The sequence below is a fragment of the Podarcis bocagei genome (assembly GCF_964188305.1).
Source record: "Podarcis bocagei genome assembly, chromosome: 9".
NCBI classification, from domain to species: Eukaryota; Metazoa; Chordata; class Lepidosauria; order Squamata; family Lacertidae; genus Podarcis; species Podarcis bocagei.
Genome location: NC_138134.1, coordinates 20,393,982 through 20,404,900, shown reverse-complemented (window position 1 = coordinate 20,404,900; position 10,919 = coordinate 20,393,982).

Here is a 10,919-nt window from a genome sequence, read left to right as displayed (position 1 = left end):
AGAAGGACATTGCACAAAAAAAGGTTCTTTGGTGTTGTGGCTTGACCTTCACAGGGGACGGGACACTTTTTCTAAACTTCTGCCTTCTGTTCAAGTGGCTGACAAAACAATCCTATAGATGTCTACCCAGAGAATTTCCTAGCAGATGACCACAGTGCCTGGAGACAGACAGACAGTCAGGTTCTACATCCATAAGGTAAAGGTAAAGGTAAAGGGACACCTGACCATAAGGTCCAGTCGTGACCAACTCTGGGGTTGCGGCGCTCATCTCGCTTTATTGGCCGAGGGAGCCAGCGTACAGCTTCTGGGTCATGTGAACAGCATGACTAAGCCGCTTCTGGCAAACCAGAGCAGCGCACGGAAATGCCATTTACCTTCCTGCCGGAGTGGTACCTATTTATCTACTTGCACTTTGACGTGCTTTGGAACTGCTAGCTTGGCAGGAGCAGGGACCGAGCAACGGGAGCTCACCCCATCACGGGGATTCAAACCGCCGACCTTCTGATTGACAAGTCCTAGACTCTGTGGTTTAACCCACAGCGCCACCCACGTCCATAGCAGTGGCCAAAGGAGGAATGACTGTTGGGAGGGAGCGCAGAGAGAAGTCCATTCACTCCTCTTGGTGTGGCAGAGTTGTGGGGCGGCAGAGGCTTCACTGGAGCCCCGACACGGGAACTGGAACTGCCGTGCCTTTCCTGAAGCCCTCACCACCTATCAGGATCCTAGCCTGCATCCTGATTTGGCAAGTGGGGGTGTAGGCTGGGACTTAGGCTTTGCCAGGGGGCAGGGAGGCTTCAGTCAGATTCGCCCCTTGCCGGGTGGCATGCATCTTTCCTTATTGGGAAATGACATTTGGTTGTCAGATACGATCAAAAGCATTAAGGCACGGGTGCAGATGTGAGTGGTTTGGTGGCGAGCGTTGCTCGGTTGGCGGCTGGGCATCGGGGCAATCCTTTGTCTTGGATGGAGGGGAGGTTTTAGTCTCCGCCTGTCCCTCCAAACACTGGGGTATCCTATTAAAGGGATCGAGGGTGGGGTGAGTGGCCATGTCCACAGGGGCTGGGGCCGAAGGTGCTCCCGCAAGCAGTGGTCCCTGAGGGGGTCATCCTATTTGATGTGTGTCTTAGGAACCCCCGCTTGGATTGACCACACATATTTAGATTGCCCCACGCCCAAGCCAAACCTCTTTCATCTGTATTCAATCACGTTGTGGCCTGTTTTGACCCCAAACCAGTCTTATTGGTCTCTTCATTTCTCTGGGTTGGGGTATGGGGACCCCAATGCCTGGCCCCGCAAGAAAGGCCATGGTGTATCTGCAGCAGCGCATCCAGATGCCTTCATCTGCCCCGGATACAACAAAACATGTCTCTCCTGTATCGACCTCTCCAGGCACAGCAGGCGCTGTAACCTTCCAAGAGTTTGCCTTCACCCCCAAAAGCCCACTCCTCCATTGTCTCCAAAGACAGATGGATGACAACCAATGCTTCCCCTCAAACATATAACAATATAATAACTGTCTTGGTTATTATGTATGGGTATACGAATTGTTAAAGATCGGGGCAGGGGGACCCCTAAATCCTAGAAATTAATAAATGGTAGGAGTTTGATTAACTGTAATATGGATGGAAGTACAAGCTTCGGAACTTTGCCAGATAAGGAATCCCTGGGCTGCCTTATGCAAAGCAGCCTGGCTGGCTTAGCAAAGACCAAATCTGTTAACATGACAAAAAAGGTTGATCGGGCCATCGGAGAGGGATCCGTTGGCCTGGGGAGATAGATGTTGCCAAGGTGTGTGTTTGAAGTGACAGGGAAAGAGAGTTTTTGTTCTGGGAAGGAGGAAGGAGAAAGAAAGACCAGGATCCATCTTGGGCAGGCTGGCTGAAGGCTGGCTGAGAGAGCTGCACTGCTGTGGGGCACAAGCCCCTCTTGAAATGACCATGGTGTCAGATCTGGACTCCCTCCATGCAGACTGAAGGGGTAAAAAGTTGAACAAACCATATTTCATAAACCTATGACAGTCTCTGCCGTGTCTCTATTCTCCAAAGGAACAGAGACCTGATGTGAGTGCCTGGAACCCTATGGGATGTTGCTACCGCTCACCAGAGAGTTGGAGTGACACCCAACTTTTGTAAGGGTATATTGGGTGGGGATCTGTCACAGCGCAAGGCCTGTAGCTCTTTTTTTTAAGAATAATTTTTATTAAGTTTTCCATTTTAACAATCCAATCCAATCACATTAAATATTCCAAATTATACAAATACATATCATAAAGTCCAAATATTTTGCCAAATTATAAATTTTTGTTGGGGCTTCCCATGCTTCAAGTTCAGTGGGGTTCAATCATCTTATGGTTCTACTGCCTTGAGTTTCCAATAGTTCCTTCTTTAAATCTTCCTGCTGTTATCCTTCTTTCTTTCATAGCCTCTGAGTTGTTTCCACAGGCGAGCTGAAGTGAGCAATAATATGCTCCTGTGTGAATTTTGTATGACTCTCCTTTTTTTTTTTTTTTGCAACTGGTAGTCTTTTATTTGCAGTATGTCCTCACATGCTGGTGTTTATGCCGAATCAATCCAAAAGTTCTTCTCTGGTGGCAGACGCCATCTTCTCTCAGTTCCGATGAAATAAAGTCTAGGCGTTTGCTCATTAATTTTCTCAGACAGGTTGCACCAAACATTAGCCTTTCCAGAGGAGGTTTGCCAAATCAGACTTGAAATACAGATATAACAACAAAGCAAGAGCTCGCCTCCCCCTATGACTATTAATCGCTGCAACTCAGTCTGTCTCATAACGGCGGATCCCGATTAAATAATGCGTCACAGGAGAGTCTTTTATCTTCTTCCAAGTATTTCAAAGAGCAAAGGCTTTAGTTAATATTATTATTTCCACACAGTTCATATTTTCCGATCTCACTTGCTATAAGTAATGTAGACGGTTCTTCGGGGGGGGGGGGGCGTTGTTAGGTATTATCGTAGTAGAAAAAGAAAAAGTTTTATCCCCCCTCCTTTCTGTTCCGTTCCAACATATCGGTTTGGATATTATTCTTTGATGTTATCTTTCTTCCTCCCATCACTCTTAGCACCTCAGTGGCTGTAGTTGGCAGATTAATTAACCTTTCTTCGCCCGAAGCATGTCCAAAATTCTTAAATCCAATTTTTTATCTTAAGAAATGGAACTTGGAGCACTCACAGAGGCCAGGAGATCTGAACTCCCTTGAGGGCTTTCCATCCAGTGCCCCCACCCCCTCCTTCTTTACGAACTCGTGGGTGGTTTGTGGGCAGCCGCGAATGAGACTGCATCTTCCCTTCCACCGGGAAGAATTTGGGAGGCTGATTACTCCCATCTCAGCCTCTAAATTACCTTGTGTGAGCTGGAGAGATGGTATTATCGGCCATCTTCCATGGCGCCCCTAGCGGAGCCCCCGCGCAAGGCCTGTAGCTCAGAGGTACAGAGCCTGCTTTGCATGCAGGAAGTTCAGGTTGAATCCCTGGCATTTCTGGGTAGGACGTCAAATGTCCCCTGCCTAATACAGTGGCACCTTGCTTCTCAAACGCCTTGGTTCTTAAATGCCTTGGTTCCCCAAAGCCGAAAACCCGGAAGTAAGTGCTCTGGTTTTCGAATGTTTATTGGAAGCCGAACGTCTGATGTGGCCATTGACTATTGTTTCCTGGGCGCCTGCACAATCAGAAACTGTGCCTTGGTTTTTGAACATTTTGGAAGTCAAACGGACTTCTGGAACGGATTAAGTTTGGCACTTTTGTTTTAGCTATTTATTTTGCGTTTTTGTTTTTGAGGCTTTTTGGGTTACTTTGTTTTTGTGACTGTGTGGAACCCAGTTCAGCTACTGATTGATTGATTGATTGTATGGCTGCGGAAATGGATAAAAGCCCCCGATCCAAACAATGACTATCATCAGTGCAGGTAAGAAAAAATAATAATTTTAATTTTTATCATCTACAATACTGTCTTACTTATTTTATAGTACAATACATTGATTATTGCTTTCATTTTATGGATCAATGGTCTCGTTAGATAGTAAAATTCATGTCAAATTGCTGTTTTAGGGGTTGTTTTTAAAAGTCTGGAACGGATTAATCCGTTTTGCATTACTTTCTATGAGAAAGCGTGCCTTGGTTTTGGAACACTTTGGTTTTGGAATGGACTTCCGGAAAGGATTAAGTTGGAGAACCAAGGTACTGCTGTACCTTGCAGAAGTGATACTAGTCAGTGTAGGTCATGCTAAATGGATGGACAACTTCCTTTATTCTGCAGAACAGCTGGAAAATTGTGCTTTTTCCTCAAATCGTGCAGGTGCTCAAACTCTAGATTCAAGTCATGGTGTGTGTGTGTGTGTGTGTGTGTGTGTGTGTGTGTGTGTGTGTGACTAATCTTAAGGCAATTTAATCCTTTGTGCTTTCATCCAAACTACTGATTTATCTCTGTGCCATTTTGCAACACATCGTATGCAAACTGTCTCGAAGATTCAGAACCTTCTTGAAAAATTAATGCCATCATGCGAGAAGGAAAACACACTTTCAAATGTCACATTACCATGTGGGAGAGGAAATGTGGGGGGAGATTCATTAGCAGTAAAACTCTCCTCATCAATAATATTTAGGTTTTTTTCTTTTTTCTAAAAAAATAAATCACTTTCAATGTGAAACATCTTTAAGATGATGCTACCTGTCATATCAAATAAATTGTCTCGGCTTTTCTTGTGATTTAGCCTGGTGTACCAAATTATCAGGTGGAATATCATTGTGCAAGACAATGGTGAGGAGACTCCAGCCTAGTTTGGCCCACGCAGCTGCTTCCCAAAAAACATGCGCACCTGCCTTGCACCTGATGTCATATGGGACATCAGATGCAGGGCAGGTACAGATGGAGCTACAAAAGGAAAACTGGCAACTGAAAGCAAGCTGCCAATTGTTAGGACTGACAGGGAGCCCCTGTGAAATGGCTCACAAACATCAATAGACCACTGCGGGGGATACATTCTTAATTGCCTGGTGGAGCAGAAAAGTTTCCAGTAGGAGTTAACGCCCGTCACACAAATTTTAAAGTGTGTTTTGCATCACTAAACATTATGGGAATAGTTGACATCGAGTGACTGAGGCATATAATGACACCATCCATGCAATACTCTTCTTTAATCCAGCAAATGAAGCAGAACCTATGGGGAAGGGGGCCATTTTGCAAGTTTGTTGTGGTGCCTAAATTTCATTTTCAAACTTCATTTGGAAGAAACTGAAATTCACTGTTGAGTCCGAGCCAGCTACTTAAGGAAGGAAATGTTGAGCCGTTTCTTTCAGTGACTCGTTCATTAGCTTACACGCTGACACAAGGACTTGTGATGCCATCCTGAGATTCTGCAAACGAGGTCCTACACCAGCTTGATTGACGGAAACCTTTTGATTCTGCCCTTGGGAGCCTATTCCTGCAGATGATTCTGTTCAGGCACTATTCTGCCTTCAGCCTTAATCACACCTGCTTGACCAGATGCTGATGAGATGCTTGAAGCACATTCGTAGGCGACAGAACGTGCCTGCTAATAACATTTTGAGCTTTCTCTTGAAGGGTAGAATTATATTCATATTGTGCACATTACAATGCCATTTCCTTTTAGCATATACTCAGTCAGGGGACTGGTTGGGCTAGGGAATGTTTTGTGGGAAATGAACACCACTGACTTAATTTCAAATGCTTTTTCAACTGGTGCCCATTCAGTCTGAGCAGGAAGAAAAAACATTTTAGCCTCTCTCTCTCTCTCTCTCTCTCTGTGTGTGTGTGTGTGTGTGTGTAAATTATAACAGCATGTTAGTTAGCAGAGACACTGGCTCCTATGTGGTCAACCTTCAGTTCTATGCAGTGCTTTTTTTCTTTAAAAATGTTTAGGGGTACTCTCATTTTGCACTCATATTGAAATACTGCCCCTCAATGAGGCCAAACTTGGATTCACAAAATGTTATGGGGTATGCGTACCCCTGCGCGTGCCCCAGAAAAAAGCACTGGTTCTATGAATACAGTGGTACCTCGGGTTAAGTATTTAATTCATTCTGGAGGTCCGTTCTTAACCTGAAACTGTTCTTAACCTGAAGCACCACTTTAGCTAATGGGACCTCCCGCTGCCACTGCGCCGCTGCCGCATGATTTCTGTTCTCATCCTGAAGCAAAGTTCTTAACCTGAGGTACGATTTCTGGGTTAGCGGAGTCTGTAACCTGAAGCATCTGTAACCTGAAGCATCTGTAAACTGAGGTATCACTGTACTTGTTCCATGTCATCTGGTTTTACCTTGTGCACAGTTGACAAAATGCAGAGCAGAATTTTCCCTCACCTCATTTGTGTTGAGTCCAAGTAAGTACAGAGTGGGATGTATTAACTGTTAGGTAGCAGACACAGTAGTGTCCCAGTAGTGATGTATGGAAGTGAGAGCTGGACCATAAAGAAGGCTGATCGCCGAAGAATTGATGCTTTTCAATTATGGTGCTGGAGGAGACTCTTGAGAGTCTCATGGACTCCAAGAAGATCAAACCTATCCCTTCTGAAGGAAATCAGCCCTGAGTGCTCACTGGAAGGACAGATCGTGAAGCTGAGGCTCCAATACTTTGGCCACCTCATGAGAAGAGAAGACTCCCTGGAAAAGACCCTGATGTTGGGAAAGATGGAGGGCACAAGGAGAAGGGGACGACAGAGGACGAGATGGTTGGACAGTATTCTCAAAGCTACCAACATGAGTTTGACCAAACTGCGGGAGGCAGTGGAAGACAGGAGTGCCTGGCGTGCTCTGGTCCATGGGGTCACGAAGAGTCGGGACACGACTAAATGACTAAACAACAACAACAAAGCAGACACATATGTATTATCACAATGTCATCAAAATTATGAACAGTCCCAAATTTCAGCCAGGTCGTATTCTGTACACAGTTGATCCTCATATTCTTTACAAGGCTTTGCTATTGCAGAGCCACCTTCTCCACAATGTTTTCTGGAATGGTGTTAGTGCTACATATTGTGGGACTCTGCATTAGTACCAATGTGAGCATCTCTGTGAAGGCTAACAGCAGCCCGGAAAGTGGAAGTGGGCGGATTATTTTGCCAGGACTTTGGTGAAGAAAAGGGTTAAACCTCCCCTCCACATATGCTGTGGTCTGGATGAAACTCGCCCCCTCCCCACTTCCACTATTAATTAAGAAAAATAATCAGTGATTTGCCTCTATGTGAGCTAAAGGTTACTTGGCACCAATTCTCTACTACTAATGAACTTAGGGAAAATAATTATTTTCTGCCCCACATCACTACGGTTAAACAATGTGCCCCTGTTGTTTTTATTCTGCTTCCATATACAGATAGGATGTGTCATGTGCGTAATATAGAGTTATAGCAATGCAAAAAGGGGTGGTTTGACAGATGTGCTTATTGACAACCTCTCCATATGACTTTATCATACATTTAGAGTCTGGCTCCAGGAGAATGGTGCATAATGCAATTATGTCTCATTCAAGGTTCCTCATCACCAGCATATAATGGATGTTTTGAAAACTGTGGCAGACTATATTGTTTCTTTGAAATCTCTGGACATTCTCTTGTGCAGATATTTTTATAGGGCCAGGTGTTAGAAAAAGCAGGTGCAATAGCACAGAGCTAGTGATTTGTATAATGTTTGCTATAATATTGAATCACATTCTTCAGCTTTATATTTTGCTATGCCAGGCAATATATTATTCCTTGCCTTGCATTTCTACATTCAAAGCACCTTGTCATTTACCTCATGCTCAGGTACATAAAGTCTCTGGCATATACGCAGGAATTAATAAATCATCACTTGAACTACCTTTTGGTTCTTCAGGGAATTTTATCTAACAAAATAGCTCAGATAAAGGCAGAGAGTGTTTGAGGTGACTAGTGTTAGCTGTGGGAATCTTGATTTGAAATCAGAGTTTGAGTAAGAGTGATGGGCAAATCATGCTTAGCAGCCTAGTCTACCTCTCTGTAGTACAGGATAAAGTAAGTTAAAATATGTGTAGCATCCTCAGCAATTTGGAGAAAAGGCAGGATCTAAATATCACAATGGACAAACCATCGTGCTGTTAAAAACAGCCCGCTTACAGTTATTTACAGCTGTGACTCCAAGCACAATTTAAGTGTTGTGCTGGCTAAGCTAAAAATTGTTTACCTATGCATTGTTTTAATGACCCAGTTCATTTCTCAATCATGCCCTTGGCCATTCTGTCAGAAGCATTAGCAGGCCATTACTGTGCACACCAAGGCCACAAGTTTATATTGGGAACCATAAAACCAACCTGCACGAACGTAAATTCAATTTCTGCTCTATAGTCTTTTCTGCCTTTACAACAGTCACACATGACACAGGTCTGCGACTCCCAGGCAGCAAAGTAAAACAGACCCTTCAAGTTCTCCTATTTTCCTGGGACAGTCCCAGATTTACAGAAGCCATCCCGGTTTCTGATTTGATCCAGGAATGTCCCGCTTTTCCTTAGGATACCCCTACTTTCACTGGAGAAATGTTGGAGGGTCTGGAGTTATATGACCCATGAGCCAAGGAGATAAGTAACTATACAACCTTTAGAAGACATCTGAAAGCAGCCCTGTATATGGATATTTTTTAAAAAACGTTTTATGTTGTTTTTATATGTGCTGGAAGCTACCCAGAGTGGCTGGGGCAACACAGGATACAAATAATAAAACTGTTGTTATTGAATAGGGCGTCCCTATTTTCATCAGAGCCTTTGATTAAACCACAGAGCCTAGGACTTGCCGATCAGAAGATTGGCAGTTTGAATCCCCGCGATGGGGTGAGCTCCCGTTGCTTGGTCCCTGCTCCTGCCAACCTAGCACTTCGAAAGCACGTCCAAGTGCAAGTAGATAAATAGGTACTGCTCCAGCGGGAAGGTAAACAACATTTCTGTGCACTGCTCTGGTTCGCCAGAAGCGGCTTAGTCATGCTGGCCACATGACCTGGAAGCTGTATGCCGGCTCCCTCAGCCAGTAAAGCGAGATGAGCGCTGCAACCCCAGAGTCGTCTGTGACTGGACCTAATGGTCAGGGGTCCCTTTACCTTTACCTATGGGGACCCCAATGCCTGGTCCTGCAAGAAAGGCCATGGTGTATCTGCAGCAGCGCATCCAGATGCCTTGATCTGCCCCGGATGGAACAAAACATGTCTCTCCTGTATCAACCTCTCCAGCCACAGCAGGCGCTGTAACCTTCCAAGAGTTTGCCTTCACCCCAAAAAGCGCACTCCTCCATTGTCTCCAAAGACAATGGAGAGAAATGTTGGAGGGCATGAATAAAATGGAAGAATAGACTATATCGCTTCAGGATGCTTTTTTTTGGGGGGGGGTGCTACCTTAGGGTTGCCATCTTTCAAAAAGTGAAAATCCGGACAGAAGAGTTGTTGAGGGTGAAATAATGGGATGCTTTTGAGCAATTTTTGTGGGAAATTGGCAAAAACGAGACTGCCAACATCCCAGACATTTAGTCAAATTCCACCCGGACTTTGCTTTCGACTGCAGTATTCTGGATATGTCTGGGAAATTCTGGACGTACGGCAACCGCATCATTACTGCCCATGCCCCTGAAAAACCCCTAACACAAAGTCAGCAGTTGTTTGTAAGGGGTGGCTGGCTACAGGTAATGTCATCATCGTAGCAATAGTTGAGCTACTAGCTACTAGGAGGCAGCCATGTTTCTGAATCCCACCAGTTTATGGAAACCCTAGGAGGGAAGAGGCTCTTGCGCTCAAATCCTGCTTGCTGGCATCTAGTTGGCCCCTGTGATAACAGGATGCCGGACTACACTGGCCAGATCCAGCTGAAGGCTTCTCTTATGTTCTTATGCTAGGCTTATCAGAATATTGGGGTGGGGCGAGGCAATGAGGATACAGCAGGGGTAGGCAACCTCAGGCCCGTGGGCTGGATCCGGCCCATTCGCCTTCTCAAGCAGGCCCACAGACGGTCTGGGAATCAGCGTGTTTTTATATGAGTAAAATGTGTGCTTTTATTTAAAATGCATCTCTGGGTTATTTGTGGGGCATAGGAATTCGTTCATATTTCTTTTCAAAATATAGTCTGGCCCCCCCACATGGTCTGAGGGACAGTCGACTGGCCCACAGCTGAAAAAGGTTGCTGACCCCTGGGATACAGCAAAGGAGGATCTGGATGACTCAGTTGGCTACAGCGTGGCGCTGATAAAGTCAAGGTTGCAGGTTCAGTCCCATTATGGGATAGGTGAATATTCGTGCATTGCAGGGGGTTAGGCTAGATGACCCTCAGGGTTCCCTTCCAATTGTACAATTCTATGGTCTTCCTGCCCTATCTGCATCCAGAGGATGGGGAGGGGAGCAGCTACACTTCCTCCACAACCCATTTCATGCTGACACTGGTTTTAGCCCAGAGAGTTCCTTGATGAGCTAGGGCTTTTGAGTTTTGTTTGTTTATTTATTTATTTCATCAGATTTATATGCAGCTTGATTGTAAGGGGTGGTGGTGGGGGAATGCCTCGAGGTGGCTTGTTAACAAAACAAAACAAAACAATAAATTTATCACTAAAAACATAGAACCATAATTAAAAACATAGAGACCTTTGAGGGTTTGGGGTTGTCTTTTTTAAATAATAATAATAATAATAATCAAGCAGTGTATCGATTTTATGAAATAATAAATCAAATTAAAAGCAGAATAGAATGCACCAAAACAAATTAAAGCTTCAGTGACAATTAAAGCAAATGTTTTATTAATCTGTTCAAATATGGGATTCTTTACTTAGCACTGCCCACTCTTAACATTTCTGCACTAGACTCTACGGTCTTTCGCGTGGATTAAAAATAAAATAAAATCCTGCATCACTTGCAGTTTTGAAGGACAGGTCACACTCCCCCCGCCCCCGCCAAATAAGGTAATAC